At 41.5% G+C, this 11,610-nt stretch overlaps 1 long non-coding RNA gene across 1 annotated transcript in view; it reads right to left on the bottom strand.

Annotated features, from left to right (window-relative positions):
• Positions 1 to 7,933: 7,933 nt before the first annotated feature.
• LOC110287482 overlaps positions 7,934 to 11,610 on the bottom strand; it is a 100,637-nt gene continuing 96,960 nt past the window's right edge. The window contains exon 9 of the long non-coding RNA XR_002377217.2: positions 7,934 to 8,676. This is a non-coding gene — a long non-coding RNA (uncharacterized LOC110287482). The remainder of the gene's footprint in view (positions 8,677 to 11,610) is intronic.

Below are 11,610 nucleotides of genomic sequence, written 5' to 3'. Positions count from 1 at the left end.
AAAAAAAAAAAAGAAAAAGAAAAAAAAGAAAATGAAGGCATCATCCTTCACATGCCTGCCTCTGGGACCCAGAGGCCAGGGGACATGCCCTCTCTGTCCCTGCTGCTCCAAGTGACTGGGAAGCAGAATCCATGACAAATAGCACAGGCTGTGAGCATTTACTTAATGCAGCACCTGGGCCCTAGCCTTCTCTTCCTGAGTGAATCTCTCAATTGCTTTCAACAAGCTCTCCTGGTAAATAGAGCGCTGATTTGAGTTAGAAAGCCCACTCTAGACCTTTTAGCTCAGAAACCTCTCTAAATGGTTCAGATGACTCTCTGAAATGTTTTTTGATGACTCTAAATGGTAGTAAGCATTTCTCATTGTTCATGATTGTGGGAATTGACTGTATGGTACTGGACGATTCTTCTGCTGTCCTTGGGATCACCTTGACACTGAAGTTAATTGGAGGGACCATTAGACTGGAACTGACAAGATGTCTTATATACCTGTCTGAAAATGTATTGGGATAACTGCACCCCAAATTTTTGTTCATTGGAATGTAGAAGAATCTGGAGACTTGGATAGGCTAAAGCACCCAGGGTGGCCTCTTACAGAGCTAAGAGTTAGCACTGCTGTAGGCTGTCAGCTAGAACAGTTGAGTTTTTCCAGGAATACCCAACCCTTTGACAAGGTGACACAACCTTGTCATCTGCCAAGCTGTACTCAAGAACCACACCATCAATTTACAGAAGAAATTGCAGCATGAAGGATTTGACTCTATGGTAGAGCCCTTGCTTTGCAAACAGACACCCTGGGGAGGTCCCATTCTCAGCACCAGGAATAAATAACAACAACAAATGAAACCCTCAAAAACAGTCACATAACCACGGAGAGCAATGTCTATTGCAGCAGTATTCACAATAGCTAAGCCATGGGGCCATCTTAGTGTGAGAGTCAAAATTATTTTGAAGTCCTAATGACTGTGTCTAAGAGATCCGTGAAACAAAAATGCCTCTAACATGTAAACCCCTTGCCCAAGGACAGATACTGCCTGTAATGCTTGGGGCTATTTATAGGAATAACAAGCTATGTATTCTCACTCCCCTAAACAAGTTTATTTGACTCAACTGCACCAATGTTCTTAATCACATGTAGGCGGGAGATACATAAGCAGTACATACATCAGGATGTACACTTGCCATGACTGGGTGTGAAGGTTGGGGGGTGAGAGGGGAGTACATAAGCAGAAAATTTGTCAGGATATATCTTGTCCCTGGGGGAAAATATAGTGGTCCTCTAGTTTTATCTTTTTAAGCCTCTACAAAACAAGACTCGTGGCCACTTCCTGGGAAACCTGGAATGGACTTGACCAGAGTCCATCAACTTAGCCTGTATTTAATTAATGCTTGCTTCATCTTTGGCTCAAAGATTGTGCTAGTTGTTTTAGTCTCAACTGGTGAGAGTAGCATTAGGTGTCCAACAACAAAGCAATGCAAATGGATGAGGTGCTGGCTACACAATAGAATGTTTTCAACTCTAAAGAGTGAAGATGTATCACTCGCAGGACCGCGGATGCAGCTGGAGATAAAATCCATCTCAGAAGGACACAGAGCTATGTGTTCTCTCGTTTGTGGTTCCTAGATTTTATATGGGTGTATCAAATCCTATTCAAGGGCATGAGAGAAGGAAGCGAGGTGGGGGCGGGGGGTAGAAATGTCTAGGTAGTGGGACCAAGAAGCCTCAAATAGAACAGGCAAGGTAAAGTTTACAGAAGAATATGCTCAACATACAGTATAAGGAAACGATGAAAAATTATCAAGTGGTAAGGTATATCAACTATGCCTTAATAAAGCTATTTTACTATAAGAGAAAATGTGCCCTACCCTCATGTCATGCTTTAATTAAATTTATGATTTTTGTGCTGTGATGGATTCATTCATAGCTCTCCTGGGATATAAGCAGCCCAGGTGCAGGTTGTACATGCCTGATAAACTATGGGATTGGCCTCCTGACAGCATGATGCTGGCTCTAACAGATTTCTGCTAAATCTACCCTTCAGACAGAGGGGTCTCTAAAATGAAGGGTCATTTGGTATAGACAGATGCTAGCCAAAAGTAAAAACACTGGGGCTGGGGAGATGGCTCTGTTGGTAAAGCTCTTACACAAAATCGTGCATTGGCTCTAGAGCAATGGAAAGCAGGAAATGACCCGGGGATAGGAGATTTGTCCACAAAGGAAAGTTCTTGCTGCTACTTCTAAAAGCAGAACAAGATTTGGCCTTGACAGCTAATCTTCACTGTACAGGGGAGGGATGTGGGCTTTTCCTTTTCTTTTTCTTTACTGATTTGGCTTGAAGCTGTCAGTTAAAATAGACTTGTCCTATCTGTTTCCTCCCTCCACTTTCTGGTCTGTCACTTCATTTAGGGAATTGCATCTTATCATTTCTAAGGGATGAAGTGGCACCATTTTTAAAGAAAGGAACTAAGTTTATTAAAACCACCTGCTGAGGAACCCAGGGGCTACAACAGTAGCAAGAGAGTAAACACCATCCTGGCAGCAGCCACACAGATCAGGCCCAGCCTGCGAAATTGCCCTGCATCACTGTGCCACAATCTATAGGTTAAAGCAGGTCAATAAGCCAAACTCAATTCAAGGGGAGTAGTAGATGCCACTTCTTGCAGCCATCTTGAATACGTCCCCAAAGAAGACAAGTGGTACCGGCTAAACAATTGCCATGCCACTGCTAGTATCTAATTTCATCAAATCTAAAAAACACAATTTTATTGCTACCTCTTATTTTAAAGTAATCATAGCCACAAGAAGTTATTGAGATGGTGCAGAGAGCTCACGGACATATATCTCTCCATTTTTCCACAATGCCAGGCCTTACAGAATTTTGGTAAAATATCAAAACCAAGAAATTGACATTGACTTGATTTATATGTATAATTTTATATAGGTTTTTTTTAATGATCATATATTTTATTCTCAGAACATGGGAGGCAGAAGCAGAAAGATCTCTGTAAATCTGAGGCCAACCTGGTCTACAAAGTAAGTTCCAGGCCAGCCAGGACTACAATGGTAACATCCTTTCTCAAAAAAAAAAAAAAAAAGACCATGTCTATATAATATATTAATCCTTACAGAGATACTTAATTTCCCTGATAGAAGACTATATGCTACTATCAAGAACATCTAATAATTAGAAATTTTTCTTTGTGATGCATACAATAATGGTGTATCCTGAGTTGCCTACATATTTTAAATGTCTGTTTTTAGTCAGGGATTGCACTTTGTAGGCAAAGGCCCTACCGCTGAGCTATAGTGGTACCCAGGCTCCCTACTTCCTCTGTATTTTGTATAATAGTCATTGACATGTTGTATTAACACAATAATCAGATAAAGGAACTGGAGTATAGCTAGGCAGGGTGACATGCCTTTAATCCTAGCATTCAATAGACAGAGGACGATGGATCTCTGTGAGTTTGAGGCCAGCTTGGACTGCATAATGATTAGGACAGCCAAATCTACATGGTGAGAACCTAAAAGAAAGAAAGAAAGAAAGAAAGAAAGAAAGAAAGAAAGAAAGAAAGAAAGAAGCAAACAGGCAAATAAACTGCGCTCTAGAGTGTTTAAGAAGCCTACCCGAGGTTACACAGCTACTGGGAGTTACTAATGAGAACTCAGGAAGAGAGTACAAAACCAGCCACTCTAATCTCCAAACCCGACATGCTTAACCTATACTGTCCCAAAACGTAATTGTAGCCGGCACCACACGACTTACAAGCTAGCAACCTGCTTTTCTCCCGTTGCTATGACAAAAGAGAAAACCCACTTAAGGAAAGGAGACTTTGTTTTGGCTCACAGTTTGGGGGTATTGTCTGCACGGCAGAGCAGACAGAATGGCAGACTTGGGGACAGCTGGTCAGGTCACATTGTATCCACAGTCAGGAAGCAGACAGAAATGAAGGGAAGTAGCCAGTTCACTTTCTGCTTTGTATTCTGCAGGAGACCCTGTTTGAGGGAATAGTGCCACCACTTTTGGGGTATGTCTTCCTTCCCCAGTTAACTCCATTTAGAAATTCCTTCACGGGCTTGCCAAAAGCTTTGCCTCCTACATGAGTTTATAGCCTACCAAGCTGACCACAGGGATTAGCCATTCCACTTTTCTAATTATAGGGTCCTAGGAAATAGAGGGTTCTCAGGAGCAACAAGCTTGCAGACTAATTGCAAACACTAAACAATACATAGCCTGTCCTACTTCGGCAGCTGCTCCAAACATCAGCCTATCACGCTTCCCACTTTCTAATGCGATAAAACTGCATTCAGCTCTGCATTTAATCAACCCTCTGCATAGATGGAAAAATAGAAAACAATGAAATGAAGAAGATAGAAAGGCGGTAATTTCAATTGCTTTCCATATATAACTAACACAAATGGAGACAGGCCACCAACAGGCTAAAAAGATACTTTACTTGAGAAGCCATTTCCATCATTTCTTTTAAATGATTCTCTTTTGTTGCACTATTAAAAAATTTTGCCTAGCGTGGTGGCACGTGCCTTTGATCCCAGCACTTGGGAGGCAGAGGCAGGCAGATTTCTGAGTTTAAGGCCAGCCTGGTCTACAAAGTGAGTTCCAGGACAGCCAGGGCTTCAGAGAAACCCTGTCTCGAAAAACCAAAAAAAGAAAAAAATGTTCAAAAAAATTCAAATAAAAGACAAAATCAAAAAAGACTAGGGACGAGGGTGTAGTACATGTCTACGTGTCCAGTCCTGCTTCTGCCTCCTGCACTGCATAAGCAGGCATGATGATAGAAGTCTGTAATCCCAGCACTTGGGAGGGGAATCACAAATTCAAAGTCATCCTAGTTTGCATGGTGAATTCAAGGCCAGCCTTGGCTATGTGAGACCATGTCTCAGAAAGAAAAGAAAGTGTGTGTGTGGGGGGGGGGAGATAGATCAGAAAAAGGGGGAGGGGAGAAGCAGGGATAGAAAAAAGAATGGAAGAGAGAGAAAATGAAGGGAGAGAAGAAATAGTTTGTGCACTGGTAGGTTAGAGTCAAGTAGGACACTTAATGCATAGATCATCATTGGGAATGAAGAAATGTGTGTAACCAGGGTTAGGGGACATAAAAACGTACTTTACATTATTTAAGAGAGTGCTGTGGATGCTGATTGGTGGGCATTTTAAATTCACTGCAAAAGACAGGCCTAAGGGAGTAAAATGTGTGCACTCTTCCTTTCACCACTCCTCGTTTGATTGATGGGGCTGTTTTGTGCTTCAAGAAATGTAGCAAAATACAGATCAGTTTGGGTCTATTCACGAAGTAAAGGGGATGAGCTAGTAAAAACAGCTGTTTATTGGTCTGCTTCCCACTAAGCATTTATGCAATATTGCATCTTGTCTGGCTTGGGAGGTCCCATAGTATACTTAAAGCAAGAAGGAATTATATTAACTACTTAGCAAAATACAAAAGGGCCAAAGCACACAAGAATTTGTTCAGAATCAAGGCCCAGACTGCAGAACTTAGAACCAAGACAATGGCTGAGGGCAATAGAATAGTAAGATTTATCTACCACATCACTCGCCATTTCATCTTACTGAATTCCTACCTTAAGCTCCATGGGCAAATAGCTCTATTTCACAGATAAGGAAGACAGAGGTTACGTAATTTATCCAAGGCCCCACACATGTAATCAAAGGAGCAGGACTGTCAAAAGTCAGATCATGTGTGACGTCCTGTACATTTCTTTCTTTCTCTGTGTATGCGTGTTTGTGTACATGTGAAAGTGCACATAGGTCTACAGGTATCTCTGTATGTGTGCACATGTACATTTGGAGGGAGACGACAACCTCAAAGGTTATTCCTCAAATGCTGTCTACCGTTTTCTCACAGGCATGGAGTCTGTCAAGTAGGCTAGACCAGGGATCTGCCTTTCTGCCTCCCCAGCACACATCACCACACATGGCTATTTTTACAAGGGTTCTAGGGATCCAACTCAGCAATTTATTAACTGAACCATCCCCACAGCCCTGTTTCTAAATATGTAAATATAAACTTCAAAACCAAAGGATTTTAAGTAAGGAACTGGGTGGCCTCTATTTTATTAAGATTCCCATCTTAAGTTTTAAGGTTTCAGACCATGTAATAATAGGGGTTCATTTTCTGCTGTGGGGTCCGACAAGTGGCCTTTTTGCAAAACCTGCCTAGTTGGCATTAACTGTACAAAAGCAGTGCCCACCCATACATTTTATGAAAGGCAATGCAGTGTCTGTAGTGTCTATTATTAAGTTCCCCAGCAGGCTCTTGAGTAGCATCCTATAATCAACTGCATTAGCTTCTATGCAGTGAAATACATGGATATTTACTCTAAATGAGAACAGGGACTATAAGAAGCTCTGGGACAACTGAAGTCAAATTTTGCTAGCAAATCACTAGTGAGAGAGGCTTTGGGCTTTTCAAAAGCATTTAGGTCATGGAATTGTGCATGAGGAATTATGAAAGCATATATTTCATACTTCTGTGCTTTGCAAAAATAGGATGCTGAATGATCTCAACTACTGGCAGACAAAAGCTCTTCCTTTTAAACAAGGATGCTTCTCTAACCGGAGTTAGGCTAGAAAAATAATCCCCTCATAGACAGTCAGACAGACATAGATAGATAGATAGATAGATAGATAGATAGATAGATAGATAGTAGATAGACAGATGAGTGAAAGGGGTTGTTATACACCAGGATTCCCTCCTGTGAGCCCCTTCCCCTTCCAATGGGTATAGCTTATCTTTGTACTAACCTCTATGAGGTCAGAATAGCTCAAAGTGGAGAGACTATAAGCAAGCTACTCTTTTCCTCTATTAAAGCCTAGTTTACATTTAAACCTTCTAGAGCCAGAGTGGGGTGTGCGGTGTGTTTGTGTGTGTTACTTCTACACAAGGTCATGTGTCGTAAATCAGGTTTCTAATACTGTGATGAAAACTCCATGACAAAAAAAGCAAGTTGGGAAGGATAGGGTTTATTTGGTTTACATTTCCAGATCATAGTCCATCACTGGAGGAAGTTGGGACAGGAACTCAAGCAGGCCAGTAACCTGAAAGCAGGAGCTGATGCTGCTTATTGGCTTGCTCCTCATGGCTTGCTCAGCCTGCTTTCTTATAGAACCCAGGACCACCAGCCCAGGAAATGTACTACCCACAATGGGCTGGACACTCTCCAATTGATCACTACTTGAGAAAAAGCCTTACAGCTGGATCTCATGGAGGCATGTTCTCAATTAAGGCTTCTTCCTCTCTGATGACTCTAGCTTGGGTCAAGTTGGCTCAAAAACCGAGCCAACACACCACAGAACCACTCAGGAAGGAAGGAAGGAACTAGAAAGTTCATTATATCTATCTGTGATGACAATACCCAAGATGTCCCAGTGGTCCCTATTTCCTGGAATTAACACCTTAGTCCAGTCCTAGTATGGTCCCCTTCACTATTATATCAGCATCTGTTCCCATGATTAAAAGACCACCAAAGAAACTGATACATCCCTTCCAAGAAGAATTAGGTTGTAAGAGATTCCCCCTCTTCAAGCACTATCATAGGATACGTATACATTCATGCAGATCTCCAGATATTACATATGATGGGGAGCCAAGGACCCCTGCATATGAGCAGCCATCTTAGAATCTGTCTCTCCAGAGCCAGGCTAGCCCTCAGATGACCGTAACCCCAGCTGGTGTGTTGACTACAACTTTAGGAGAGAGCCAGAACTACTCAGCTAAAGTGTTCCTCAATTTCCAGCCCACAGAAACCACTGAGAAATAAATGTGTGTTGTACTAAGCCAGAGTTTGGGAGACTGCTTTGTTACACATAGTACATAAAATCTATACTCTCCCATTCACAGATAAGGAATGCATTAGTTATCTTTCCTATTGTTCCAATAAAAACGGCAAGAGCAACTTAAGGGAGGCAGGGTTTATTTATAGGTTGAGGGTACAATTCATAGAAGTTATGGCAACCAGAAGAACTAGGCAGCTGGTCACGTTGTGTCCACAGTAGGGAGGTGGGGAAGCTGAATGCTGCTGCTAAATTGTCTTTCTCCTTTTTCTTCAGTCCAGAGCCGCAACCTATGGGATGATCTACCCACGTTTAGAATGCGTCTTCCCACCTTCATTTCTCCAGTCCAGAAACAGCCTAACATGTAAGCCTGGAAGTTTATCTTGTAGATGATTCTCGACCCTGTCAAGTGGACATTCAATAATAATCATCACAAGGTGACTGTACCTTAGAAACACTTGGAGCCCTAATGCCCCAGGACTTCAAGAGCCAGCCTAATTCATTCTGTGTATGCGGAGTGGGCAATGGGTCTGTAAGCATCTTACCATCTTGGCAACAGTTTCCTTTTGGTGTTTTCTCATGGAGATGCTTAGGAGGCCCTGGAAAATATAACTTCAGGAAAATAAGTTTAGCACAAAAGCCAGGCTTCTAGAAGGAGTGTGTCCATTTACTAACCTTCCCCCAAATTATCCTTGTGGACTTATCCAGAGAAGTTTGTTGCTCCCAACAAGAGGGGTGACTTTCTGCCCCATGTTTATTAAACAGGTGAGAGTGTGGAACCTCTTTCGTCTCCTGCTATGGAACAGCATGTCCCTAATGGCATTTGTATTCTCTCAGCAGTTTTGCTGCAACATTGACTCCAGCCTGGTCTGGGGAAATTGCACAGGATTGCGTTAGACACCAGAGCTGCCACTGAGCCCCTGCCTCCTTTACGTGATGAATGGTTCTGTTCCCTCCTAATGAGGAGTGTCTATTCTCACCAGCTGCAGTTTACACACAGGATGTGTTTCCTGTCTGAAACCCCCATCTGACTCCTCATATCACCATATGCCACATGATTATGCATTTTAGGTACAGATGGAGACATTACTCATGTAATTCATCACATGGGAAGATCCACAGGCTAGCTGCTTTATTTCAGCTGAAGTATTCATTTCTACCTTTGCTCCTGGTAGAAAAACCCAAAAATAGGACCAGGAAAATGGCTCAGTAGGTAAATCTTCACAAATCAGACAATGTGAGTCCAGTCCCTGGATTCCAAACAACTGATTCTGAGAGTTGTTCTATGACCTTTGTACATTTAGTGTGACATATGTGCTCCTATGAGCGTGCGCACGCGCGCACACACACACACACACACACACACAGAGAGAGAGAGAGAGAGAGAGAGAGAGAGAGAGAGAGAGAGAGGATATTGTACAGGCCTTTAATTCCAGCACTCAGGAGGCCAAGACAGGTCAGTCTCTGTGAGTTTGAGCATAGTCTGGTCTACAGTTCAATTCTCAAAATAAGAAGTAAATAAATAAAATAATAATTTTCAAAACCTTTAAAAAATTCAAAACTGTCAATGAGAACTATAGGCCAACTTCTGCATCCACTTAGTCTTTACTGGAGTCTTCGTTTTAATGATAAGCTGAGATATAACATAGTTAATATTTAATAAAGTATACAAAATTTACATAGTAGGTTATTGCAAGAAGGCCTCAATTTTTTACCCCTTCATTCTTTGGTTTGCAATGTTTTTTTTTTTTTTGAAAAAATTCTTCACTTGTTTTTAATTATGTATATGTGTGTGTTTATATGAATGTGCACATGAGTACAGTTCCAGTACCCACAGAGGTGAGAAGTGGGTATCAGATCCCCAAGAGCTGGAGTTACAGATGGTTATGAGTTGCTTGGCTTGAGTGCTGAGAATCAAACTGGCATCCTCTGCAACAATGGCTCGTGACGACTAAGCCTTTTCTTCATCACTCCCTGCAACTTGTTTTTAATTGTGCCTATCTCTTGTACCTGGAATCTAGGATGACCTTTAAGTTGTTTGACAATGATGCATCAAAAATGATTATGTGTCAGTTCTCAACATTGACCTCAAGAGGACTTTGGAGCTTCTAATCCTTCTTCTGGAGCCTTGAAGCCACTGTGTGAATGTGGCCAGACTAGCCAATAAGCAGATGACTGGCAACCCATCACCAGTGACAAGGATTTTACACAAATCTAACCACAAATGTGAGCATAGCACAGCAACAATTAGACTCTATCTTCTCGTATATTCAGAAGTTATAATTAGTAGGCTTTTAATGCCACTAAGTTTGGGATTGATTCGTTATACGGTGATACTGTGGTAATAACTGGTACACATGTCAGCATGTTTTTCTTTTCATATTATGTTGGTAGTCTACGGTTCAGATGCAGTTTAAGGATGCTCAAAGGATTGTGTATAAGAGATCTGATCTCCTGAGTGGTGGTATCGGAAAGTAAAGAGAATTTTAACTGGTAGAATCAAGTAGTGGATTATTAGGTCAAATATAGTCATGTCCGTGGAATTGATTATGAGACACTATTGTCACATTCCTCCCATAGTTACCTTCCAAGAAGAAGTGATGAAACCAGAGGGAAGGGGCATCACCAGATATTATCCCATGCAGTTTGGACTTTCAGCCTCGCAAACAGTAATCTATATATGTCTCTTTTCTTTAAAAGCTATCCCAGCTTTGCTATTTTGTTATATTAATAACAAAATGGATTAATGCATGTAGTTAGATTCCAAGGCAAAGGTCAGGCTACAACATGTTTTTCATATAGTATGCTTTCTATGTCTTGTCAGGAGAAAAGTATAAGCTTGCCAGGTGAGCCAAGTTTTCAATAAAAAGAGGGATCTAGTGTATTATTTACCAGTGTTCAGATAGTGGTCAGCTTCCAATATATTCAACTACTGTGACAGAGTTGACTGATCCCCCTCCAGTGTTCAGATAGTGGTCAGCTTCCAATATATTCAACTACTGTGACAGAGTTGACTGATCCCCCTCCAGAGTTCAATTGCCCTAGATTTGGTATTTCTACTATGAAAACTATTTAGTATTTGCTGGGGCCTTAACTACTTCTTGTAGGGATGTTTATCAGAAAATTAAATAGGGATGGACTATTTGCCTAAAATTCTCATTGATACCAATGGAGGACCAAGTATTCAAATACCTGAGCTTATGGGGTTGGAGGTGATTTTCATTCAAACCACCTCAAACAAGTTAGAGGGATTTTTTTTTGTTTTGTTTTTCAATTAAACTTCAACAGCATTTTCAATGATTCACAGGAAAAATAATCTAGCAGAGAGACTCTGCCATCTTGACCTCCTTGCCATATGACATTGGCAATGTTTTCTTAAGTCAAGAGAAATGCTTCCTGGTTCTTTTTCTCTTGGATATTTGTAAATACTAGCTTCCCATCTCACTGATCCTAGACACTAGACCCTCCATCAGTTTGTTAACAGGGTTGACATTTTTATTGTCCCTGTAAATCTTGAGTCCCATTTCAGAATGGAGTCTACTGCATGATCTGTTTAACATTTTTAGCTTGGTTTCAAAAGAGTATGGAGCAGTTTGGAAACTGTCTGGTCCAAAGGAAACTCCACTGCCCCAAATCCCTGCCATTTCCAAATAAGGAAATGAATCAGAAGGTACAAATAGTTATCTTTGAGCCAGGCGTGGTGCCACACGCCTTTAATCCCAGCACTTGGGAGGCAGAGGCAGGTGGATTTCTGAGTTCGAGGCCAGCCTGGTCTACAAAGTGAGCTCCAGGACAGCCAGGGC

The sequence above is a fragment of the Mus caroli genome, chromosome X, assembly GCF_900094665.2.
Source record: "Mus caroli chromosome X, CAROLI_EIJ_v1.1, whole genome shotgun sequence".
In the NCBI taxonomy this organism is placed as follows: domain Eukaryota; kingdom Metazoa; phylum Chordata; class Mammalia; order Rodentia; family Muridae; genus Mus; species Mus caroli.
The sequence above is the reverse complement of the archived record's forward strand: the minus strand, read 5'-3'. Positions and strand labels throughout refer to the sequence as shown.